Raw genomic sequence first — 13,899 nt, forward strand, 5'->3', positions numbered from 1 at the left:
ATTAATTAATGAGCACATATATGAAGTGCTAGCATAGTAAAAAGAGTATCTGGTAGTTTTTTTGCATAACAAATACACGGTACGTTCTAATTGGATAACAAATTGCATTTTGATACAAATTTGAATCCGTCTTACAGCTCGTGTCTTAATTAAACTTCTTTTAATGCACGCTTATCTGATTCTGCATTTCACAAAAACTGCATAATACTTCCTCTCCCAACATAAAAGGTGTTTAAGCATAAGAAAATTGGCAGTATAGTGCCCATGTAAGTGCACTTACCGTCGAAACTAAAAAATATGCAGCAATTCAATGAAAAATAGCTAAAATAGGTACAAGAAAGGTGCACTTTGACTAAAAACACAGTTTCAAGTCACGCAATTTTCTATTTTTACTTTGTAAACAACTAATCGCTCAGCTTATACATTCAATTGTTAATTCCTCTAGAAAGATATGTTAAAGAACTGAGAGAAACTTACACGAGTGGCCTCCGGGTAGGCCTATTTAATATGCGAGAAAAGTGATAAAACTTACTAACCCGGTGAAAATATCCTCAAAAAACACCAAAATGTCTGCGAACACCGCCATTTTAATCCGCATTACACATTTTCTTCACTTAAAATTCGGCAAACACAAAACACGTTGGACCCCGTCTTAACGCAGGAACACAATTAAACATGCAGGGAAGAATATATGTACCCATATTGCTAGAGATTGAACGTTTGAAGGACACAACGCTTAGTTGTTGGGAAAAGATTGAATCCATAAATCCTTCTATGGCATTTTGATGAGGGGGCGAAAAGAAGCAGGAAGCTAATAGCACCACTTTTACGAACACCAACCCGTGCCATGCTTCACTCGACATATTGACATGGAATCCCTTCTTAGCTTCATGCAGCTCGTATGTGTGACCTTTAACTGTAAACTAAGAGCACAGTGTAACTGTTCATGTTCTTCTAGAACACATAACGTAGCCATTATAGGGCGCGGGCAGACCATTATAAACTCAACACCAACGACAACAACAACGTTTCACTCGTGATATTTACATGGAATCCCTACCTTGCTTCATTCAGTTCGTGTATGTTATCTTGTAATTTATACTGAGAGCACAGTGTACCTGTTTAAGTTGGTCTACTCTATAAGGAAAGTTTAATTGAAATCAGATGAATAGCAACTAAGGCGCGGCTAAGATACAATGTTAACTGACGGACTGACGGACAAAAAAACGGACAAAAGAACGCACAGTGCCAATAGTCACATACAGAAGGCGTCCTCGTGCTCGGACTCTCGGCTGTGTTACGGTATTAAGTGCCATTTTGTCAATGACGTAGGTCGTAAATGACTCGTGGGTAAGGTTTAACATGGAATATGTCACGGTCATGGTCTTGAACAACCTGAGCATCTTAATTACAATAAAACAAATTCAGCGGTGCCCGTGACAGACAATGCCGTGACCAGGATTCGAACCTGGGTTGTCGCGGCCACAACGCGAAGTACTAACCACTATACGATCACGGCTAGCTCGCTGAACTCATGGTATTGCGATTTGGGCCTTATAAAACTCTTGTCAATGACTCAAGTGTCTCAAGTGTCATGAACGGAACCAGTTACAGACGTGGCAGTATCGTCAGAGATATTGGATGTAGTTATATGTATAATGAGGTTTCAAAAGGTATTCACCCTTTGCCAAATATATCTAATATTTTCAAGAAATCAATTTCAATTGATCTGCATATACTTTCATTTGAATTGGAGGGCTTTAATGCACGAACACCGGCGCCGTAAACCGTGTTTTAAATATGTAACGGTTTTCAAGAAATCCTACTTGTTATCCCATTTTTATCTTGTCATTTTCTAACAGGCAGTGATCATGATGGAAATCATGGTAAAATTCATTTTGCTGACTGATACTGCCGCCTACGGTAGTACCGATATGTAGCTATTTACCGGCGCTCATAGGCATTATAACCGCATATAAGAATGTCATGGTGAAAAATGCAAAGATAATTGTCTTTGGTTTCTTCTTACCCTAGAGGAACTAAACTTTGCTTGTATGTGGAAATATTGTCGTGGAATCATAAGAAATTGTTTAAATATGTTCTATGCGTGGTCTACAGCCCAAATCATGTGGCTCTGCATCATACATCCAGGTGTCCGTGTTCAAAAGTGGGTGAAGAAGGCCGAAATAATTAAGTAGCTGTCACAGAATGTGTGGTACCATACGTGGCAGTATTCATGGTAGTGTTCAGCGATTGTAAAACATATGAATTGATATAATAAGGTCTCCATAATTATTTACACCCCTTGCTTATAACATTTGATTTTTTTCAAGCAATCAAACAATATGTTTGTAAAAATCGGACGGAGGCTATGAAAAAACGTTTCACCTAGCTTATTGCAGTTCGTATGTGTGACCTAGTACTTTAAACTGAGGTAAAGCGTACCTGTTTATGTTGTTCTACACTATTAAAAAGTTTGATAGAAATCAGATGAATAGCAACAAAGGTTAGGCTGTGACACAATTTTAAGTGACGGAGTGACGAACAAATAACGGACAAAAGAACGTACAGTGTCGTTAGTCTCATATAGAAGACGCACTCGTGCTCGGACCCTCAGCTGTGTTACGAAAATAATCGTCATCTAGTCAATAACGTTGGTCGTTAATGACTCGTGTGTAAGGTTCAACATGTAGTATGTCACGGCCATGGTCTTGAACAACCTGTCCATTTTGATAACAACATATAACAAATATAAAAACAAATCCAGCGGTGCCCGTGACAGACAATGCCGTGACCAGGATTCGAACCTGGGTTGTCGCGGCCACAACGCGAAGTACTAACCACTATACGATCACGGCTAGCTCGCTGAACTGACGATATGGCGATTTGGGACTAATAAGAATCTTGTCAATGACTTACTTAAGTGTGTCAAGTGACCTCAACGGAGACTGTCACAGAATTTGAGATACCATACGTGGCAGTATTCGTCAGATATGATGAACCATATTATTGGATATTAAAAATATAATAAGGTCGATATAGGTTTGTTCATCCCTTTCCCAATTAATGTGATATTTTCAAGCGCAATCAAACACAATTGATCTGCACATACTTTCATTTCCTTTGGAGAGCTGCGATGCACGAACACCGGCGCCATAAACCGTGTTTAAAAATAGGTAACGGTTTTCAAGAAATCAAACTTATTATCCCATTTGTATCGTGCCATTTCTACAAGCAGTGATCATGATGAAAAGCGGGGTAAAATGTCCTCCACTGACTGATACTGCCGCCTATGGTATGTACAGATGTGTAGCTGTATAAGACTCCTCGTCAGTACATTAGCACGAAACCAGGATGTATGCTGCAGAGCCGCATGTATTGGACCAGACGGTTTTGATCTGGATCGTTGCAGGCGCTCATAGGCATTATAGAGATTAAACGCAAATACAAATGTCATGGTGTAAAATGCAAAGATTTTTTTCTTCTTGTTTCTTCTTACCCTAGAGAAATCTAATTTTGCATGTATATGGAAATATTGTCACGGAATCATAATAAATTGATTTAGTATGTTCTATGCGTGGTCTACAAGCCAAAGCCATGTGGCTCTGCATTATCCATCCAGGCGTCCGTGTTCAAAGGTGGATGAAGAAGGCCAAAATAATTAAACTTTGGAAAGTTTCATTTTTTTTCTATTATAGTTTAGGTATTATCTTATTCATATAGATATTATCAAGCGTTTTGGCACGTTGATATATTATATTCGTGTAGTACCTTTGCGTTTCAACTTAATTAATGCTGTATCATCCATACTCTACTAAATTCGTTTTTGTTATGTTTGGTAATCTGACGAACAAAAATATACATGCAGGGAAGACAACATGTACCCAGTTTACAAGAGAGTGAACGTTAGAAGGACATAACGCTTAGGTGTTTCAAAAGGCTGAATCCTTCAAACCCACTTTAGAATACAATTTACAGTTCAAGCCAATGCAACTGCAGATGCCAATCATCAAATACAAACTACCTGTGTGAGATTATGCGTTAAAAATGTGTCAGCCGATGATGTAGCTTTCTAAGACACTATGCGATAACACTAAAATACGTAAATATATTTAACGATCATTGAGAGAGAAATGTATGATTATGGTAACGAAAATAATTGCCATTTTGTCAACTATGCAGTAATTTTGAGCATTGATCATTATGAAAAGCGTGGTAAAAATGTCTTCCACTGACTGATACTGCCGCCTATGGTATATACAGATGTGTGGCTATATTAGGCGCCTCATCAGTACATAAGCACGGATACTAGGACGTATGCTGCAGAGCCACATGGTTATGGTGCTCATGGACATTCTAGAAAGTAACCGAAAAATAGCAAGTAAAAGCGTTAAATGCCTATATACTTGTCTTTTGGTTTCTTATAACCCTAGAAGAAATTAACTTTGCTAGTATGTGAAAATATTGTCGTGGAATCATAATAAAGTGTTATATTATGTCAAATTACGTGATCTACAAAAACAAGTGGCTAAAGATCATGCATTTTGGTGTATGTGTTTAAAAGTGGATGTAGAAGGCAGAAAAAGAAAACTTTGGAATTTTTATTAGTCAGATATAATATACAATCGCATTAATGTAGATAGTGTCAAGCGTATTGGCACTTTTACATGTTCTCTTCGTGTAGTACTTTTGCGTTTGAACGAAATTAATAGTGAGTGAACCATACTATTTTGAATTCGCTTCCGTTATGTTTGCTTAACTTACGAACACAATTAAACATACAGGAAGAATACATGTACTCAGTTTGCTAGAGATTGAAAATCAAAAGGACACAATGCTTAATTGTTAGGAAAAGATCTAATCCTTCAAACCTAATTCGGCATTTTGATGAGCTTTTAAATTGACGTGCTAAAAGAAGCAGGGAGCCAATAACAGCAACCTTACGCGCACCACACCGTCCCATGCTTAACTCGACATATTGACATGGAATCCCTACATAGCTTCATGCAGTTGATGTTCGTGACATTGTACTTTAAACTGAGTGCACAGCGTACCTGTTAAGTTGGTCTACACTTTTATGAAGTTTGATTGAAATAATATGAAAAGCGACAAAGGTTCGGCTAAGAAACATTGTTAACTGACGAACTGACTGACCAAAAAACGGACGGACAGAAAAAGGTGCAGTGCCTCTGGTCTCCCATTAAAGGCGTACTCGTCGTCGGACTCTCTACTATGTTATGAATTTTCTGAAAACATTAAGTACAATATATTATCTCGAAAAAAAACAGAGGAAACTTTCATTATTGAAACGATACATATAAAACAAAAATTATATGTTATAGTATAGGGTGCTATTATCTGTACAAAAGCACATTTCTATTCACTAGATGCTAAACAAGGGGTTATTGGTTGTTACGACAGTTATAGCTCAATTAAGAAATTGACCGATAACTGACAGAGAAATGTTTGGTGTGCGTTTACGAAAATAAATGCCATTTTGTCAGTTACGTAGGTATTTAATGGCTCGTGTATAAAGGTTAATAATAAAACAAATTCAGCGATGCCCGTGACAGACAATGCCGTGACCAGGATTCGAACCTGGGTTGTCGCGGCCACAACGCGAAGTACTAACCACTATACGATCACGGCTAGCTCGCGGAACTGTTCTTAGAGCGACTGAGACCTAATAAGAATCTTATCAGGGACTTAAGTGTCTCCACTACTCAAGTGGCTTGAACGGAAGCTGTCACAGAATGTATGGTACCATACGTGGCAGTATTGGTCAGAGATGGTGAAAAAAATGTATATAATTACATATATACTCGTACATAAATGAGGCCTGTTTTCACCTGATAATTTAAGGTAATCAAACAAAAGCACCTGCATTTGCTTTAAGCAGATTCGATGCACAAACACCTTCGCATAAACCGTGTTTAAAATATGTATCGGTTTGTCATGAAAACCAACTTATTATCCCATTTCATTTTTTAACAAACAGTCCATCGGATCCACTGATCATGGTGATTGATACTGCAACCCATGGTATGTCCAGATGTGTTGCTATATAAGGCTCCTCATCAGTACACTAGCACGGACACCAAGATGTATGCTGCTGAGTGACATTGTGTAGACCAGAAGGTTATGGTCTGGATCATTATAGGCGCTAATATGCATTATAGAGAGTAACAAATAAGCATGTCATGGTGAACAATGCAAAGATTCTTGTCTTTTGGTTTCTTTTAACCCTAGAGAAAATAAAACTGTGCTAGTATATGGAAATCTTGTCGTGCAATCATTATAAGTTGTTTTAGTATGTTATATGCGGGGTCTACAGCCCAAAACATGTGGCTCTGCATCATACATTATGGTGTCCGTGTCCATAAAAGGGTATAGAAGGCAAAAATAATGAAACTTTGGAAACCTTTATTTTTTTTATTATAGTTAAGGTATAATCTTATTCATAGAGATAGTGTCAAGCGTTTTAGCACATTGTTATATTACATTCGTGTGGTAGGTTTGCGTTTGAACTCGATTAATGCTGTATCAACCATACTCAATTAAATTTGTTTTCGTTATGATTGGTAAACTTAAACGCTTAGCTGATTAAAAATATTAAATCCTTGCAACCCACTTTAGAATACAACATACATTGTCAGCCAATACAACTGCAGGTAGGCAATCATTTAGTTCTAGGCTTAATCATTAAGAATTTTAACTTTCGCGTGTGTTTATAGGTCCGCCTACTGCCACTCATCCGATACACACTCCCTGTGTCAGAGTTTGCGTTAATACTGTTTCAGCCAATAAGGTAGCATTCTAAGACACTATGTGAAATAACTTAAATAATTAAATGAATTAACGATAACTGAGAGAGAAAAGTTTGATGTATGGTTACAAAAATAATTGCCATTATGTGATCTATGTAGTTCGTTCAGGACTCGTGTACACAGTGTACACAGTTTCAACATGAAATATGTAGGATTCACGGTCTTATATAACAACCTGCCGATTTTTTTTAAAAGAGGAGTATACGTGTAATTCAGCGATTGGCACAAACAATGCCTTAACCAGGATTCGAACCTGGATTGTCGCGGCCACGTTGCGAAGTATTAACCACTATAAGATCACGACTATCGAGCTGAACCTGGGCGATATGATGTGGGTCTTGAACCTTATCGCCTCAAGTGACATAAACGAAAGCTGTCATAGACTTTGTGATACCATACTTGGCAGTATTGGTCAGATATGGTGGGAAAACATGTTTGGATAAAAAAAAAATATATATATATATATCATGAGGTCTCATTAGGTGTGTCCACCACTTGCCCAATATACTTGATAAGTTCAAGCATTCCAACACAATTTGCATATACTTTTTTATTTCCTTAGAACAGCTTCGATGCACGCTCACTGTCGCCGTAAACCGTGTTTAAAAATAGGTTACCCTAGAGGAAATTAGATTTGCTAGTATGTGGAAATAAATATCCTGGAATTAATGATGTATTAAATTGGTTTTCACTATGTTTGCTAAACTCACGAACACAATTAAACATGCAACGAATAATACATTCGGTTTGCTAGAGATTTAACGTTAAAAGGACATAACGCTTATTGATTGAAAAAGATTGAATCCTTCCAACCTACTATGGCATTTTGATGAGCGGTCTCAAAGAAACCGAAAGCCAAATTCGAGGGGTGAATGCGAAAAGTGACATTAAATAGAGAACAAGATAGAATATTTTTGCTTTCACCCCTTGCAATAGAACCACTTTTACGCGCACCAGCCCGTCCCATTCTTCACCCGACATATTAACATGAAATTCCTACCTAGCCTACCTTTATGCAGTTCGTGTATGTGACCTTGTACTTGAAACTGAGGGCACAACGTCGGGTTGGTCTACACTATTGTGAAGTTTGATTAAAAACATTTGAATAGCCACAAAGGTACATTTTTGAGAAGTTTGTTTTAAATCATATGAAAAGCGACAAAGGTACACTATTGTGAAGTTTGACTGAAATCATAATAATAGCAACAAAGGTTCGGCTGAGATACAATGTTACCTGACGGACTGTCGGTAAGATGAATGGACGGATAAAAGAACGTACAGTGCCAGTGGTCTCATACTAAATGCGTACTCGTGCTCGGACTCTCAGTTGTGCTACGAAAATAAGAGTCATTTTATCAATAACGTGAGTCGTTAATGACTCGAGTGTAAGGTTAAACACGTAATATGTCACCGTCATGGTCTTGAACAACCTGCACATCTTTGTTACAATAAAACAATTTCAGACGTGCCATTGAAGGCAGTGCCGTGACCAGGATTCGAACTTTGGTTGTCGCGGTCACAACGCGAAGTACTAACCACTATACGATCACGGCTAGCTCATTAAACGGGCCTAATCAGGGACATAAGTAGCTGTCACTGAGTTTGTGGTACCATACGTAGCAGTATTCATGGTAGTGTTCAGCGATTGTAAAATAAATAAATCGATATAATAAGTTCGCCATAATTATGTTCACCCCTTGCCTATAACACTTGTTGTTGTTTTCAAACAATCAAACAATATGTTGTTTAAATTGGTCGGAGGCTGTGAAAAAACGTTTCACTTAGCTTCATGCAGTTCGTATGTGTGACCTAGTACTTTAAATTGAGGGCACAGCGTACCTGTATATGTTGGTCTACACTATGAAGAAAGTTTGACATAAATCAGATGAATATCAACAAAGGTTCGGCTGTCAGACAATTTTAACTGACGGAGTGACGGACAAATAACGGACAAAAGAACGTACAGTGTTGGTTGTCTCATATAGAAGACGCACTCGTGCTCGGACTCTCAGCTGTGTTACGAAAATAAGCGTCATTTAGTCAATAACGTTGGCCTTTAATGACTTGTGTGTTATTGGTTCAACATGTAGTTTGTCACGGCCATGGTCTTGAACAACCTGCACATTTTTATAACAACAAATAATAAATATAAAAACAAATCCAGCGGTGCCCGTGACAGACAATGCCGTGACCAGGATTCGAACCTGGGTTGTCGCGGCCACAACGCGAAGTACTAACCACTATACGATCACGGCTAGCTCGCTGAACTGACGATATGGAGATTTGGGAATAATAAGAATCTTGTTAATGACTTACTTAAGTGTGTCAAGTGACCTCAACGGAAACTATCACAGAATTTGAGATACCATACGAGGCAGTATTCGTCAGAGATGGTGAAAAATATGTTTGAATATAAAACATATAATAAGGTCTCAATAGGTATGTTCATTCCTTTCCCAATAAATATGATATTTTCAAGCAATCAAACACAATTGATCTGCTCATACTTTTATTCGCTTAGACGAGCTGCTATGCACGAACACCGTCGCTGTAAAATAATTAAAATAGGTAACGGTTTTGAGAAATCAAACTTCTTATCCCATATAATCCTGCCATTTTTACAAGCAGTGATTATTATGAAAAGCGTGGTAAAAATGTCCTCCACTGACTGATACTGCCGCCTATGGTATATACAGATGTGTTGATATTTTAGGCGCCTCATCAGTACATAAGCACGGACACTAGGACGTTTGCTGCAGAGCCATATGGTCATGGTGCTCATGGATATTATAGATAGCACCCGGAAAATAGCAAGAGAAAGCGTTAAATGCTTAGATACTTGTCTTTTGGTTTCTAATAACCCTAGAAGAAATTAGCTTTGCTAGTATGTGGAAATATTGTCGCGGAATCATGATTAAGTGTTATATTGTGTCCCCATGACATGATCTACAGACAAAAACATGTGGCTCTGCATCATGAATCCTGGTTACTGTGTTTAAAGTGGATGAAGAAGACAGGAAAATAAAACTTTGGAAAAAAGATTATTAGAAATAAGATAAAATCATATCCATGTAGATAGTGTCAAGCGTTTTGGCACCTTAACATGTTCTATTGGTGTAGTACTTTTGCGTTTGAACTCAATCAATGGTGAATGACCCATACTATTTTGAATTCGTTTCCGTTATGTTTGCTAAACCCACTAACACCCTAAACAAGCATGAATTATACATGAACTGAGCATGCTAGAAATTGAACGTTAAAAGGACATAACGCTTAGTTGATTGGAATTCTTCATACCAACTTTAGCATTTTGACGAGATTTTAAATGAACGGGGCTAAAAGAAGCAGAGAGCTACGACTTTTACTTGCACCACCCCACCTCATTCGTCACTCGACATAATGACATGAACTCAATACCTAGTTTCATGCAGTGCGAGTATGTAACCTTGTACTTTAAACTGAAAGCACAGCGTACATGTTCATGTTGGCCAACACTATTGTAAATTTTGATTGAAATAATATGAATAACATAAAAGGTTCGGCTGATATAAAATGTTAACTGGCGGGCTGACTGACAAAATAACGGACGAACAAAAGAACGTAAGGGGTGTCAGTGGTCTCATACTGAAGGCGAAAATAAATGTCATTTTGTAAATAACGTGGGTCGTTAATGACCCGTGTGTAAGGTTCAACATTTAATATGTCACGGTCATGGTCTTGAACAACCTGACCATCTATATAACAATAAAAACAATCCAGCGGTGACCGTGACAGACAATGCCGTGACCAGGATTCGAACCTGGGTTGTCGCGGCCACAACGCGAAGTACTAACCACTATACGATCACGGCTACTTCGCAGAACTGATGGTACTGCGATTTGGGCCTAATAATACTCTTGTCAATGGTCCAAGTGTCGGAAGTGCCATGAACGGAAGCTGTCACAGAATCTGTGTTCCCATATGTGCCAGTATCGTCAGAGTTTTTGGATATGGTTATATATATAGTGAGGTTTCAATAGGTATGTTCACCCCTTAGCAAGTATTCCAAATGTGTTCAAGAAATCAGACACAAATTCATTTGCACATACTTTTATTTCCTATGTCCTTATAACCATAGAGGAAATTAGCGTAGCTATTATGTGGAAATATCGTCGTGTAATCAGGATAAAATGATGTATTATGTCACATGACATGACCACCAGCCTCAAACATGTGGCTTTCATATATTCTGGTGTTAGAAGCGGGTAAAGAAGGCCCAAAAAATAACTTTTGTTTCGATTATATATGGTATTATCGTATTCATATGGATAGTGTCCAGCTTTTTGTATGTATGTATGTATGTATGTATTTCTTTAGAACTTGCGGTTAAGGATAACCCGTGAAAGTTCAAGCACTTATTTCCAACGGGGTCCTCTGTTTTTGCTGGGACAGCACGCGGAAGATACAGTGATGGGATACAAGGAAGTCCGGTGAGATACCCTAGCTCTTTTTCGAAGAGACTGCTTGGTTTTACGTGCTCGATGTAAAGCACCGATAAGCGGGGTGCAACTTTCCTTTCCTGGGTTAAACCAGTACTGAGTACACCACTTTTCCAAGCAAGGGAGCTTCATGTACAATCTTTTAACTTCTTTCGGTATAACGCGGCCAGGGATCGAACCCACGACCTCCCGCTCCGTAGGCGAACTCATTTTGGCACCTTAACATATTCTATTCGGGTAGTTCTTTTGCGTGTAAACTTAATTAATGCTGTATAAACCATTCCTTATAAATTCGTTTTTGTAATGTTTGCTACACTCACGAACACAACTAAACATGCAAGAAATGATACATGTATTCAGCTTGCTAGAGATTGAATGCTAAAAGGACATAACGCTTAGTTGTTTGGAAAAGATTGTATCCATCAAACCCACTTTGGCATTTTGGTGAGCTTTTAAACGAACATGCTAAAGAAGCAGGGAGCCAATAACACCGCATATAGTCGTAGCACCCCGTCCCATGCTTCACTCGATTAATGGACGGATTAAAGAAGGTACAGTGCCAGTGGTCTCGCACTGAAGTCGTACTTGTGCTCGGACTCTCAGCTGTGTTACGAAATAAGCGTCATTTAGTCAATAACGTTGGTCGTAAATGACTCGTGTATAAGGTTCAACATGTTCTATGTCCGGGTCGTGGTCTTGGACAATCTGCCCATCTTTATTACAATAAAAGAAACTCAGCGGTGCCCGTGACAGGCAATGCCGAGATCAGGTTTTGAACCTGGGTTGTACGATCACGGCTAGCTCGCTAAGCTGACGAAAAGGCGATTTGGGAATAATAGGAATCTGGTCAATGACTTACTTAAGTGTCTCAAGTGACTTCAACGGAAACTGTCACAGAATTTGAGATACCATACGTGACAGTATTCGTTAGAGATGGTGAAAAAATATGATTTGATATTAAAAAATATATAATAAGGTCTCAATAGATGTGTTCATCCCTTTCCCTTTTTACGTGATAATTTCAAGCAACAAACACAATTCATCTGCACATACTTTCACATTTGCCTTGGATAGTTGCAATGCACGAATACCGTCGCCGTACACCATGTTTAAAATCGGTAACGGTTTTCAAGAAATCAAAGTTTTCATCCCATTTTTATACTGTCATTTTTACAAGCAGTGATCATCATGAAAAGCATGGTAAAATGTCTTCCACTGACAGAAGCTGCCGCCTATGGTATGTCCAGATATGTAGCTATATGGGGATCCTCATCAGTACACTAGCAAGGACGCCAGGATGGATGCTGCACAACCACATGTTTTGACTAGACGGTTATAGTCTGGATCGTTACAGGCGCTCATAGCCATCGGCAGTAAGTAACGGCGGCAAATTAGCATGTCATAGCATAAAACGGCAAAGATAGATGTCTTTTGGTTTAGTGTTATAAACCTAGAGAAAAATAGCTTTGCAAGTATGTGGACATAATTGTCCTGGAATCATGATAAGTTGTTGCCCAAAACATGTGGCTCTTCGCCATACATTTTCGATTTGTGTTTAAAATTGGGTGAAGATTACATTTTAGGTATTATCGTGTTCATATAGAAAGTGTCAAGCGTATTGGCACTTGAATATATAATATGTGTGTAGTACTTTTGCGTTTGAATTCAATTAATGTTGTATGCTGTATGAACCATACTCTTCTAAACTCGTTTTCGCTATCTTTGCTTAACTCACGAACACAATTAAACATACAGGGAAGAGTACCTGTACTCAGTTTGCTTGAGATTAAACGTTAAATGGACACAACGTTTAGTTGTTTGGAAAAGATAGAATCCTTAAAATCTACAATGGCATTTTGATGAGCGGGATAAAAGAAGCTGTGAGCTAATAGCACTACTTTAAGGCGCACCAAACCGCCTCATGCTTCACTCGAAATATTGACATGGAATATCAGTCTCGTGTGTTTGACCTTATACTATAAACAGAGAGCACAGTGCAACTGTTCATGTTTTTTTGAACACACAATGCAGAAATTATAGAGCGCGAGCAGACCTTTATAAATCAACAACAACAAAAACAACTACGCTTCACTCGACATATTGACATGGAATCTCTACCTAGTTTCATGCACTTCGTGAATGTAATCTTGTAATTTAAACTGAGAACACGGTGTACCTGTTTATGTTGGTTTACACTATTGAAATGTTTGATTGAAATCAGATGAATAGTAACAAAGGTTCGGCTGAGACACAATGTTAACTGACAGATTGCAAACTAAATAATGAACGGACAAAAGAACGCATAGTGCCAGTGGTCTCATACTGAGGGCGTACTCGTGCTCGGACTCCCAGCTGTGCTACGTAAAAAGTGTTGATTTTTTGTCAGTAACACTAGTCGTTAACGACTTGTGTGAAAGGTTCAACATGAAATGCAAGACCACGGTCATGGTCTTGAACAACCTCCCCATCTTTATTACAACAAAACAGATTCAGCGGTGCCCGTACCGGACAATGCCGTGACCAGGATTCGAACCTGGGTTGTCGCGGCCACAACGCGAAGTACTAACCACTATACGATCACGGCTAAGCTCGCT

General features: G+C 38.5%; 6 non-coding genes across 6 annotated transcripts; all 6 read right to left on the reverse strand.

Moving 5' to 3' along the window:
* Positions 1-1,447: 1,447 nt before the first annotated feature.
* Trnah-gug (transfer RNA histidin (anticodon GUG)) lies at positions 1,448-1,519 on the reverse strand. Its single transcript has one exon. It is a non-coding gene; the product is annotated as a tRNA-His (tRNA).
* Positions 1,520-2,786: 1,267 nt separating this feature from the next.
* Trnah-gug (transfer RNA histidin (anticodon GUG)) lies at positions 2,787-2,858 on the reverse strand. The gene has a single exon. It is a non-coding gene; the product is annotated as a tRNA-His (tRNA).
* A 2,719-nt stretch (positions 2,859-5,577) lies between these two features.
* Positions 5,578-5,649, reverse strand: Trnah-gug (transfer RNA histidin (anticodon GUG)). Its single transcript has one exon. It is a non-coding gene; the product is annotated as a tRNA-His (tRNA).
* Positions 5,650-9,010: 3,361 nt separating this feature from the next.
* On the reverse strand, positions 9,011-9,082 carry Trnah-gug (transfer RNA histidin (anticodon GUG)). Its single transcript has one exon. It is a non-coding gene; the product is annotated as a tRNA-His (tRNA).
* A 1,523-nt stretch (positions 9,083-10,605) lies between these two features.
* Trnah-gug (transfer RNA histidin (anticodon GUG)) lies at positions 10,606-10,677 on the reverse strand. The gene has a single exon. It is a non-coding gene; the product is annotated as a tRNA-His (tRNA).
* A 3,140-nt stretch (positions 10,678-13,817) lies between these two features.
* Trnah-gug (transfer RNA histidin (anticodon GUG)) lies at positions 13,818-13,889 on the reverse strand. The gene has a single exon. It is a non-coding gene; the product is annotated as a tRNA-His (tRNA).
* Positions 13,890-13,899: the final 10 nt, after the last annotated feature.

Source organism: Mya arenaria, chromosome 17 (genome assembly GCF_026914265.1).
Source record: "Mya arenaria isolate MELC-2E11 chromosome 17, ASM2691426v1".
NCBI lineage: Eukaryota > Metazoa > Mollusca > Bivalvia > Myida > Myidae > Mya > Mya arenaria.